Here is a 13,014-nt window from a genome sequence, read left to right as displayed (position 1 = left end):
AATTCCTCATTGCAACAAGGGGCAGAAGAAGCTGCAGTGAGGAGTTGGGTCTCTGTAAGGAAATTTCCTGTCTTTCCATGTTTTATATCCAGAGATGCTGAAGTCTCCAGCACCGCTGCTGTGACTTCCATGGGCTGTTTCCAGGTTGTTTCGTTGGCTCTGCATCCAGATCATGCTGGGATGTTCCAGGACCAGTGTAGAAAGAGAAGAATCAATGCCTATGTGGATGTGGATCTTTAAGAGTGCTCTTTCAGATGCACCACCTGGGTGATGCAGCTGAGCTACCCATGGCTTACATGGGCACGTAAGTCCATAAAAAGCCATTCTTTGGAGCTCAACACCAATACTGGTATACATAGAACATGCAATTTCATGTATGAAGCTACTTTATAAATATATGCTGCTACTTCCAGACTGGAGCATGAGTTTTTCAGCATAGCTTGGCTTGAAGCTCTAATTTGATATTTGTAAGGCAGGTTTCCAGTTGCACTAGACATCTTCAAAACATCACTGAGTTATTGCTGAGCTGCTCACAAAGTATTCATATTTCTCTATTAGAAGGTTAAATAGCAAATTAAAAGAACGACTTTAATTGGAAAGGCAAAACTCAAGACTATTTCTTCATCCTGAAGCAACTAAATACATTTTCAAGTGGGAATTGCCCAACCTCCTAAAAGTTTGGAGGAAAATCACTTGAAACAAGAGAAATGTAGCAATAGGATACAGTTTTAAACAAAAGATAGATAATTTCCCTGGGAGACAATCAGACTTCTGCAATGCACAGTGAAAGAAAGAATAAAAACATTAGTTTGAAACCCCTGAGAAATGAAAATTTAGGAAGAGTTTGTGAATGGCTTAGTAACAACTGCAAATGCTGCTGATCCCCAGATGCTACAAAAGCAGCCTGGACCAGATAGGAGTAATTAAAGAGCAGTGATGTGTTGTCTGGGCACCCCAACTTTATGGAGCTGCCAAAATGCATTGGCAGGGAGACAAACCCCTCTCCTGCTCTCTCATCTTTCATCCCTTTTCCTCAGTGATGGAGAATAGGGCCTGAACATCTCCCTCAATCCTCTGTTTCAGACTATTTCAATGAGCTCAGGCTTTTAACACTTGCTGGGATAGGTGTGGTTTGCCCATAGAACTGTATCGAAGAAAATCCTGTGCTGCTTTCTCACAGCTTTGCCTAAAATACATTCAGAATGGCAGTGATAATAAATCCAGTGGTGGCCTAAATAAATCCAGTGTTTTGATGGCAAATCTAGTGTGTCCTGGAAGATTGCACTTCAGGGAACACAAACCAATTTATGGACTTGAAGTGGGATTCTCAAGATGGGCTTGTTCCTCAGTATTTTTTATGGAATGGGTATAGATCTCATGTTTAATTTTGGGGGCTAATCTGCAGTTTTCCTCTCAAGCTGTGTGTGTGGGTGTTCAGCAAACACAGTGCCAAGACAGGTGTGCAGGATGCCCTTTTTAAGAGCGCGCTTGGCCCAATCTGCTGCTTCACTGCTGATCTACATGAGCCACAGTGATGACAGAGCTCTTTAGGTTGCTGTAGGTCTGGGGAAAGGCAAGCAGAGGTTTGGTAGGGAACTCTGAGATACTCTGTTGGTGTGCGCACACTGGGCAGGCACAGGCACGTGATGATTTGTCTGACATAACAGACATGGCAGATGATTTGTCTGACATAGCCGAGTTATGAGGAACATATGAGTGTAAAGGAGAACATCATTCTTCTTTCATATGATTCTTTTAACGTATAGTCAGCTAAATATGTAACAAAATACCCGACTTTGAAAGTTGTTTGTTTTCCTTTCCTCCTTGTATTAGGCTTCATCTGCTTGTGTAGCTAATTATTTTGGAAGGAATCTCCCCCCCACTAAATTTTATAGGTCATTTGATGTAGATTTGCTACATCAGAGACATAAAACAACATGAAAAAACTTGGAGATATTTTTTGCCTTGTTTTCATGCAGCAGATTACAAACAGAGATTTTATTCCTTTATGTTCTGAACAGTGGCAGATCTGTATTGGCATGGTCTCCATGCCAATTTTCTGTCTGCTGACCTCAGATAATTTTCCTCAAGTGTCCATCAAACAATTTACCCAAAGAACAGAATATTCTATATAAGCAACATTGCTTAAGATCTTTAATGCCTAATCAGGACAAGTAGCTCTAAACCATTTCTATGATATTGCCATCTAAGCTCCTAGTTTGCTGTAGCAATGGTTTCAATTAATCTGCATTTAGCCATTAACATGTCATGTGTCTCTGATTAAATATAAGCTTGGTTTTCTTTCCTGAGGACTGCAGTTCATTGTCCCATCAATACACTTGGTGTCATGTGGGTTATGGTGTGTGAGTAGGGGTTGAAATTAGCTCAGTTGTCAGAATTTGCTCTTGAATTCAGTGTAGTTGGAGATACTTAATTATTAGACTAATAATAGCACTATAGTTCCTCCTTCCAGAGAACACCCTTCAATAAAGGAAGTGGCTTTCTTAGTCTGCTGGCATCAACACCCATTCTTTCCTCTCTCTTTTCCTCCAGAACAACAGTGTTTTTTCACAATTCTATTACTCTGCTGAGGCTTAACCTAAAACCTGTTACTGATCAGTGGGATCTGTTTGGGCAAGTGAATTTCCAGACACATGGATGTTGCTATTTGAAGACTTGTATTAACGGTCAGTTGTGTTATACACTAAAATATTTATAAAAAATGAAATAATCTTGATTCAAATGATACCTGGATGTTGTCCTGGCTTGGGTTTATTTGTAATGTAGCAATGCTGGTGCTGTAATATTTATGCTCCAGGCTTCTGTGATCTCTATTTTGTGCTGCTCTGCCTCTGGATCCTCGTGGGGATGCATCATTCAGCCTTGTCCAGCAGTTGGCTGGATCACCCCCAAAATGTCACTGCCACCAAACTCATCTTCCTGCCTTCCTGTAATCCTCACAACTCAGCTGTTCTTCCTCTGGGTTGTCCAGATCTTTAAGCTTTATCCTTGGCAAGATGTTCTGTAGAATTGGAAATGCACTTGGTTTGTATTCCAGCCTTTATAAATTAGAAACAGATTATGGTGGGAGCAGTTTTTTATTGCAAGCACACAAAGGTATTTTTGGCAGAGGGCTGTATGGAGTGTAAAGGGCAGTGATGTGACTCTGGGAGTCTGCTTGAAACAAAAGCTGTGCAAAGACTGAAATGCCACTTGTGTCACAAGAGTGATGTTCAGTCAGTCATTAAATCCCATCCTGCTCCTCAGACCAGGAATAATTCTTACCTTCCACAAGTGGAAGTTGACCAAGGTTAGATGAGCTTCCTTAGGCCATTCTGGGAACAGGGATTACACTGACTGTGTGAAGGGTACAAAGCTCTGCCAGAGGATTGGGCATTTGGAAGTTTGCCCTCAATTATTCCACTTTCCTGTTGGAGTCAGTGCCATTCATGGAGTCTCTCATGCACATGGTGGCCAACACAGAGACAGCTCAGGTCCTGGGTGCTTTGAGGGGAATAGTCTATCTGAATTAAAATGCAGATTTAATTCTGAAATGACTTAATTCTTATGTGACTTTTTACAACAGTAACAGGACTGAAAGAACTATGATTGAGTTACTGTCTGCTGCCCAGCATCTTCCTTCAGTAGTGAGGCAACAAATGGATCTAAACAAATGGGTTTGGACATAAAATTTCTGTACAGTCTTCAGGGCAGCCATGGATGTTCTGTGTGTCTTCACATGAGAAGTTTTGTACAGGAAGTCCAAATGTGTAATCCATACACATAATGCCCATTTGGGAAGTCATGGTTAGGAATATCAACTTGATGTACTTGGCTGCACAGCAGCTGATTTTTATCTGAAAATGACCTTTTATACTGACTGGGGGTCTTTAGTTGATGAGGGTTGCCTGGAAGTGTAAAACTCGTTCTTGGCTACACATTTTGACACGTGGCAAACATGAAGAACAATGTTTTATAGTCTCACTGGAATTTGAAATCTGGTTAACTGGAAGCCCTTCAGTGTTTTGAGTTCCTTGGAGAGCAGCCACTGCAGTTACATAAATGCAAAATATTATTGGAATAGGTAGTAGGTGTCCTTCCTTCCTTAGGAATTGCCCCACTTAAAACCTCAGTTCCTGTCCTGTCCCAAAAGTTTTTTATGATCTTGTTTTTTTAAGCTATGACTCAGTTCCCCTGCCTTCTCCTCTTCCAGGTTGAATCCAAGGTTGTCCAATTCTTTTCCCTACATGGTCTGGAGCAGTGGGTATGATGTGTTCTTGTTTACAGAATGCTAAAGCAGAGTATTTCTGAGATGTTTACAGGTACTTCCTGCCCCAGAGGAAGAATAGAGGATTTCCATCCTCCTCAGCAGCAGCGCCTTGGCCTTGCTGGAGCCGAGGAACTCGAGCTGTGTGATCTCTCCCTTCCTGTTTCTCTTGCTTGACGCAACGTGGTCGAGTTGTTTGATGTCTACAGTGAAGGATACAGAGACTCCAGCTTGCTAAATTCACCCCTTATTTCCTTTATTATGTTCCCTACTAGGAAGCTGTGAGGAGTAACCCTTTTTCTTTGCAAGTGTAATGAGGTCCAAGACACTCTTGAAATACTTAGCAGCCCATATCAGGAAATCTGGACTCTTAAGGCTGGCTTTTTAATTTTCTTAACCAAATGTTTTCAAATGCTTTTTGCACCTCTTCCTTCAGGGGGTCTTTCCTTGAACTCTTTTACAGGTGAGCAACAGATGGAAGTGGCACCTGAAAAATGCTAAAATGTTCTGCTTGGAATTTCACCTCTTATATTTATGGTCTGTTTAACTTCTTTGAAGAAGAAGGATTCTGTCTCCATACTTTCTAGAGAGTATTTTTGCCTTCTCAGACTTTACATTATTCTGTTTTCTCTTACTGTGTCGGGCTCTGGGCCCCCATTTGTCACTGTAGAGTTCCCCTTACTGGTGAATGTGGCATCTGGCTGATCCTGCCCCACCCATCAGATGCTGCATCTCAGCCAAAGAGCCCAAGGATGCAAATAGCAGGATGTGGCTTTCTGAGTGCTGAGACTGTGTCAGAATGTTCCATGCTAGTGGCAAATATTTTCATTATCACTGCTGTAATCATCTGCCATCTGTGGCCACAGTCATCCTTGTGACAGCTCAACACTCTTCCTTCCTTAATAGGAAGGTTCAACCTTCAGGTTAAGAATAAACAGGGTAGACTTATGGAATTGAGGAATCTCTTGGCTTATGCATTTTTAATCCCATCCTGCGACAGTGAATGGATCAGTCTGTGAAGTCCAAACCTGTTTTCTTCCTCGTGTTTGACATTCTGGTACATGTAACAAGACCAGCTTAAAGCTCTGGAAGTATCAACATGTTCCTCCCCTTGGAGCTGCCTTCAGGGTTAATTTATCTCAGGGAACTCTCTTTAAACCTGGGTGGTGCCAAGTGGGTCACTCCATCAGCAAGGTCCCAGCTCATGTTTGTGTGTCCATATCCCCAGCAGCTTTGGGAATGGGACACTTGGACTGACACTGCCACCAAAGGTGGTGCATGTTCATAAACTGTGACTGTGTGGTGTAGGAACAGTGCCTGTCCCACAGCTTTGTGGAAGGGCTGCTGCTTGTGCTCCTGCAATGTGGTGTTTGCATGACACATCAACTGCTTTTGGTGCAAGAATAACAAAATTAGCTGACTTGTTTGGTTGTTTGACAGCCCCAGCCACTTTGTACCTTGTGGTGGGTTTGGGTCAAGCCTTTGATAATGTTCCCATTAGAGTTAAGGAGTCCAAATAGGGTCCTGAAACATTTTGTGCTGCATGTTTTCTGATTGTTTTTTCTTATCTCCAATGTAAAATAGATTGCTTTGACATTTCCAGAAAGTCTTTCTAAAGCCAGACAGAAAAATAATAGAGAATATTTGATTCTTGTTTTTTGGACAGAGATCTAAATGCTTGAACTTGAATACTTATATGGGTGTGATTTTGGTTCAGATTCTTTTGGCACTAATAGTGAAATATTTGGATTGTTCTACTTAGAGTATTCTAAATGATGCATCCTTTTCTTCAAGTCTCAGTGCTTAATGATTTCTGTTTCCATAGATCTGACCTTTTATCCAGGCTAGTTCTTGTTCCCTCTTGATACTGGAGAAGGCATTTTGAGTAGATTTTACAGGCTAGTAGGAAGAACTTAATAGTGATTATAGCTGGTGTAAAGAAAAGAACTTTACCTTGCTGTCTGTAATCCTGTGTTACTGTTTTCTATACTGTATTGCAAGTTGTTTAACCCACTTCTAGATTTTATTTCCATCAACTTCCTTAACTGCTGGTATGGTGTTTGTGTAGAGGCATCCAGATGAGGGATCCTGGATAACCTGGAGATAAGCTGGAAGCTGTTTGTGTTCTGTGCCTGAGCCTTGCATCAGTCCAGCTGATACAGCCTGGCTCCCTCTGGGTGATGCCAAAATACCCCTGGGAGGCACAGATTTAGCCCTAAGATTTTGCTGCTGTGGAAGAAAGATCTCATGGCAAAATGTTTTCAATACTTTGCTTAGGAGAGTTCAGCTGAATTTTGCAACAGCACTTAAGTGAACTCTGATGTTCTGTTAGACTTATCCTTGGCACATGTTCCATTTTGGAAGCTTAAGGGGGAAAACAGCATTGACAGAGCATGAGCCTTGGCGTGGGTTATGCAGAGTAAAAGTAGAGGAGTCCAAAGAAATCCCAGTCGTGAGGGCTTTCCAACATGAAAGGTAAAGGGAGATCCACCTCAGGCTCTAGATCCTTTCTGGATCTTTCAGAGGTCATGGATGGGATGGCTCTCAGGGCAGCATCGGTGGCTGTACAAATGAGCAGAGGTGGGAACACTCCCAGGCTGGTTGGGCTGGTGCTGAGGGCCTGTGTGCAAGAATGTTTGCTGATTGCTGACACAACAGTGTCATCAAAACTGAGGGGAAGAGCCAGAGCTACGATGATAGAATATTAACTGTTAACAAAAATGTTGGTTTTTATGAGTTCCTCATTGCCAGCAGGGCCGTGGTTTGGCTCAGTGAGAACACAACAGCAGAGCACAAAGATGGTCCATGTGCACAAGGTGATGTCTAATGAAGGAGTCGCAGATGGAGGGAGGAGAAACAGCACATGTGCAGAGGGGCCTTGGGACATAACGAGATGGGACAGCTTTCTGTAATACATGATTTAAATATGTTGTGAATTAACCAAATGCCTGCAGTAGTGTTTGGTACAATATCAACAAAAGGTATCTCAATATCTAGTGGATATTTTCTATATGTTTTCACATCCTTTGTGGTTAGAAAACTTCTCAGGATGGCTCCTGTGGGAAGATCCTTACTGCATCAAAAGTTAGAAAAGTCAGCTTTTCATCACTTAATTAGAAAATACATCATAAACATCTTCAATTCTCCAATTAAAACTGGAGACTTTTTATACTGTTGTTCCCATTAGTTCCCTACAAAGGGGGTAAGCTCTTGGCAATGTAATTCTCCATCTGTTTCTTCCATGTAAAGAGAGTGGTTTCAGAATCCATGACGTGCGGGACCTGCTTTACATTCTGCTCACGAATGCCTGAGTAATGCCATAAAAATGATCGGGGGGGGGGGAGCTTCTTTTCATCTGCTGCACTGTAAGTCAAAGCATTTGGATGGATTCTGAGGTCAGAAAGGACCATTCTGGTCGTGCTGCCAGACCTACAGGCCATAGCATTTCACCTAGTGGTTTCCATATGGAGTCTGAAAACCAGGAAACAGTTGTTTAAAGGAAAATCCACTCTAGACCTGAAATGTACTGACACAGTTCCCCTAAAAGGGATCTCTTGAACATGTTTTTGTAAAACGAATAAAAACTGGTAACTTCAGTGAATTTTAGTAATATCAAATTTATTAAGTCATTGTTAGATATAATGTACACAATGTAATAATATGGTGACATAAAAAATAGGAGAAAGAAAGCTTTAAAGTCAGAGAGCTCCAACCTTCAAAACAATGATATAAATCCACATCACAACAACTTGAAGTAAGAATGAAGGGTGACTGGGAGCAATCAGCCCCCCCTTGGTCAAGGTAAGGATGACTCTGAACCAAGAGAAGTTACAAAGCAGCTGCCACATGATTAAAAATGGCAAGAGATGCAATCCCTCCTTAAGCAACAAGGATCCAGCTGTGGGGTGTTTTTGCCAAAAGTCCTCAGGAGATTGGCGTCGGCAATATTGTGTCAGATTATTTTTGGTGGGCTCATATTTTAGAGGCATAATGCCAAAAAATATAAATGACTGAGAGGCTTTTGGATTGCTGGGGGTTGTCAAGCCCCAGAGATTTGCCATCTTTTGATCAGATCCCAGGATGGCATTTTCAACAATGTGCACAGACAGCTCTGGTTGGACAAATGTTCACATTTACCATCCTTGTGTGTTGTGATGTCCCCCTGCACTGCCCTCACACACAGAAGGGCCACATTCTGCCCATGAGTGTGTGAGGCTTATATTGAATGAAGTGCAAGCTACATGCCCAAAACCATGGAAAGATTTTGGCTGGGAATGTTGTCTGTATTTTATCAGCTGCTGTTCGGTGTTTTACCCATTTTTGGCCAAGGATGAGATGTTCAGGTCCCTCTTGCTGCACAGGGCTGGTAGGAGGAAGATGGAAGCAGACAAGGCAATAAGCCACTCAAGAGTGTCTTCCAGCTGAAGTTTAAATTCAGCTTAACTGTTTTCCTTGCGGTCTCTTTAGGGTGAATCAGCAGAGGAGAGAAAATGTGCATCCCCAAAGTGACTCTCTAGTGTTGTTGTTGTTTACTAAAATTGCGCCTTGATTCTGAATGTCCAGGATTGGGATAGAGAACAGTAAATACTCTCTTGTCCAGTGACAATATTATCAATATTATCAGTGATTATCAAGTGTGATCTCTAAAGACATTCAGATTCTATGACTCACAGATATGGAGATGAATCCCCAGTCCCTCAAAATTCACTAGCAGCTTTGACCTGAGGTGAGGCTCTTATCAGGAACAGTCACCTGTTTTGGCCCTCTAAGTCTTTAATTTTATGCCACCTTGAGGGATTTCTGTGGTTTCCTGTCTTGATAATCAATACTAAACAATGACAGACACAAATGCAACTTTGGTGTGTTGTAGATTTCCAGATTTTAGTTTAATACACATCAAAGTCCTCCTTGAAATAAAAATCCAGCATTTACAATTTGTTTTAGTGAAGTGAAACTTTAGTTGAAAACTGATTTTCAAAATATGAGCAGAATCTTAGAACAAGTAGTATATTCTAATCCAAAAGGCTAATGGTGCTACAGGTGCTATGAAATTCAGCAGAAGCGATGACAAAATATAAATGGCTTCCAAACCCTCCAGTTTCTCTCCCTTGGAGGATGTGCACATTTCTAAGGAAATTTGAGCAATGTTTCATTTTGTCCAATCTTTCTTGATCCATTCAAAAATGCAGTAAGTCTTATGGATGGAGGAGCACTTGACTGCTGCTCAGATTTCTGTGTGGTAGAAGTCACTGTCTCTGCTAACATGACTTCAGTGTTACTCTCCAAATACTTGATCTGGAAGTTTTAAAGTAAAATGCATCCAACTTCTACCTCTCTGCACTGTCAGCATAGCAGGACAATGTGGCATTCCTGAGAAAACCCCTCTGTGAGCCCAAGTGGGGTGACTTCCTGCTTCTCTTTGATAAACTGATCTAATTCCAGTTTATGGGTTTGGACTCTGGTCTGGGTTTTTCCCTTTCTTGCCCATCTTGGATAAAAGCAGGGTCTGGCCTTTGCCTTTAGGATATTCCTGATTAAGAAAACTTCTAAAAGAGAGATCACTCTGAATGAGGGAGCCCAGCAGGGACTTTTCATCTTGGCTTTTGCTAAGGAAATTGTCCCTCTTCTACACTGCAGGGCCTGGTCCTTTCTTGGTGGACAGCTATGAATCCTACCAAGTTGTTCATCACTCTCATCATTTCTGGTGGAGTTCCACAGGCTGCATATAAGTCGCTTAAATATATATTGTGTAATTACACATTGTATTGAGAGACAAAGCAATAACTCTTATTCTGTCCTCTCCCCATCTTAAATGTTGTGATGCCTTTTTGATTTCCTAGGAAGGTGTTCCCTATGCCCCCTCCTTAGAGATCTCCCTTATGTCCTAAGGTAGGTTTTGCTGTCTAGATGTCTTTTTATTAATAGAGGCTTCCCCCTCTTAGGCTTGCTGGGAATTGCAAGGCATTTTCTCATGAATTTTTGTGTCATGACATTTGACAACATGTGTTCCTTGGCGTCCCCCATGATGGCTGATTGCCATGTTTGTTTATTGGCCCAAGAAGCTGCTGCAGGACACAAGATCACAGAAATCCCCTCTCTGTCACGCTGCTTCTGGGAAGAAGCTCTTCCAAAGCTAAGCTGCTCAGACTGATTTTAAAATAGAGGAATTCTTTGAGGTCCACCCTTTTAGATGGAACTCATTGTCTTTTCTTGGGAAGGGAATCTCATATCTCCCATCTTCATTGTGATATAAGTCTTTTCTACAGCTGGGCTAACCCTGTTCTTTAGTTATACTCTTCCTCTAATTGCCAGGAAACCTTTTACAGCTCTGTAAGAGTCAAGCACTAGGGTTTTCCCAAACAGCCTGTGCCAAGATATTTAGACCCTAATTCCCCCCACATGATGCAATTGTTAATTGGGAAAGATCAGCACACAGCTCGCTGGGGGAGATTCAATCCCCACTCCTTGTCACAGCATGTCTGGTCTTTGGGAGATGGTTCGTGGACTTGCAGTATTTGGCAGTTCCCAAGCAGTTGCTGGGCTGGGAAGAAGGATCACTGATTGTCAACCTCAAGGGTTTAAGCAAATATGCCTGTAACGTCTATTTGTGGAAAGAAAAACTCTGCATTCTTACAACACCAAGTCCTGGGAACGGGTAGGGATTTCAGAGATCTGTAGCATGAATCACAGGATGTTTCTGAGGCACAAAAATGAAATCTGTGACTCTTGTGTTTCCAAAGTCCTGGTCCAGGCTCCTGGAGCTGCATGGCTGGAAAAATCAAGGTGATCTGAAGGAAAGGGATGACTGAGAGGGAGGGACCCCATCACTGTCTATGTCTCTGAAGGCAGGGGGTAGAGAGGACAGAGCCAGGCTCTTCCCAGAGCTCCTAAGCAACAGGACCAGAGGCAACAGGCAGGAACTGATGCACAGGAAATTCCACCTGAACACAAGGAGGAATTTCTTCACTATGTGAGTGACTGAGCAATGGGACAGGTTGCCCAGAGAGGGTGTGGAGTCTCCCTCAGTGGGGATATCCAAGCACTGTCTGGACACAATCCTGTGCAATGTGCTCTGGGATAACCCTGCTAGAGCAGGGAAGAAGCTGGGTGCCCTGCTGTGGTGCCCTCCAACCTGACCCATTCTGTGTAAGAGAAGCCCTCGCGGTCGAGCCTCAGAGAGGAACAGCAGGTTGTGCTGGTTCTGCAGACCTTGAGGAAAAGGAAACAGAATGAGTCTGACAGGGCAGACTTTTCTGAGGAATTGGATGTGATGGGTCATTGTTTTATTTAGATTAATATAAAAATGAATTGGTTATTCCACAACCAAGTGAACCTACGAAGTCTGCCAAGATCAGATCCTGGCTTGAAGTTTCTGTCTATGACTCCAAGTAACTTTGGGCATTGTAGATGTGGCACAGACCAGGAGTAACAAAGAATACGTGGAATGATAAAGCTTCCAGAAACTGTGTGTGTGGAGAGTAAGTTTTGGAATAAATTCCCTTTCAGCTTTGCTCCAGTTCTTCAGATTGAAAGCTCTTCCCATCTTCTCCTGTGGTTGCTGTTTCGATGCTCTCAGAGCCTTTGCAGAGTTCCCACAGCAGCTGGCACAGTGCTGTGGAACCTGCCCGGGGTCTCACTGAAGGAACCATCCCCACTATTCCACTGATGGGAGAGGGGAGTCAAACACCTTAATGTGAATGCCATTGTAAATATGCTGATTTTACTGTGCCTTTATTTTGCCACTGATGTAAAAAATATAAATGGGAATCAGGTCTGTGGTAACCACCTCAAAGTTAGAAACGAAGTCATTTTTTTAAATAGGAGTCTTATTAGTCTGCCTTGCTACAAAAGAAAGTCTTTGAGGTGATTAACTTCTATTTAATTACTTGTGTCTCAGCTTTAAATAATTAAGTGGAATCAAATTTAAAAATGAAAAATTAATAATAATTTAAAAAAAATCTTTCCGTGTCTTGCGAACTGCAAACAAAGTTAAAAACAAGGAGTGGTGGCCTGAGGGATCCAGCTTCAAACCCAGTTTCTGGTGTGTGACAGAACCTTTTCTGAGCATATTGAGCTCTGGTGAGGCCAGTGGCATCCAAATTGTTAAACTGGGTTTTGAGGCACAAACTGTTGTAGCTACAGAGATAACAGCAAGCAAGTAACTGGAATGCACAACTTTCTGGGGGGAATGGAAAGCACTGCAAGGTATAGATGTAAGTCATTCTTCAAAGCACAATAGTCCATGTTTAAAACAGATTTTGCACTTCAAATTTATCAGTCCTCTCTAATAAAATGAGAGTGGGGCTTTTGGTGTCAAAAGCCTAATGTATTCCTTAGGCTTTAGTGGTAGAAACCAAATGAAAGCCAGGCTAAAAAAAAAAATTCTTCACTAAAAGCAAGTCCATCTGGGGCTGGGAGGTAACATAGTGGGGAGAAGCTGAAGGGCAGCCAGGACATCAACAGGTAGATCATGTTTCCACAGTAAATTTCTGAGTCATCAGAACCCTTTCCTCTCCCAGGGAGAAGATTGGACAACAATCTCACCTCTTGCTGTTCTTTGGAATTATGACCATAAGCTCTGGGGACTGACGTGGATATGATACATAGGGGGGGAAGTCTGTACACATCAGCATCAGCCACTTCCACCTCATTATTTCTGCAGAATGGTGCTTTCCATCCAAGCAATTATTTGAGATCTTTTGACTGAAATGTGGGCACACAGAGGTCTTTTCTCCCAAGCTTACATT

Source organism: Pithys albifrons, chromosome 2, assembly GCF_047495875.1.
Source record: "Pithys albifrons albifrons isolate INPA30051 chromosome 2, PitAlb_v1, whole genome shotgun sequence".
In the NCBI taxonomy this organism is placed as follows: domain Eukaryota; kingdom Metazoa; phylum Chordata; class Aves; order Passeriformes; family Thamnophilidae; genus Pithys; species Pithys albifrons.
This window is presented reverse-complemented; position numbering follows the sequence as displayed.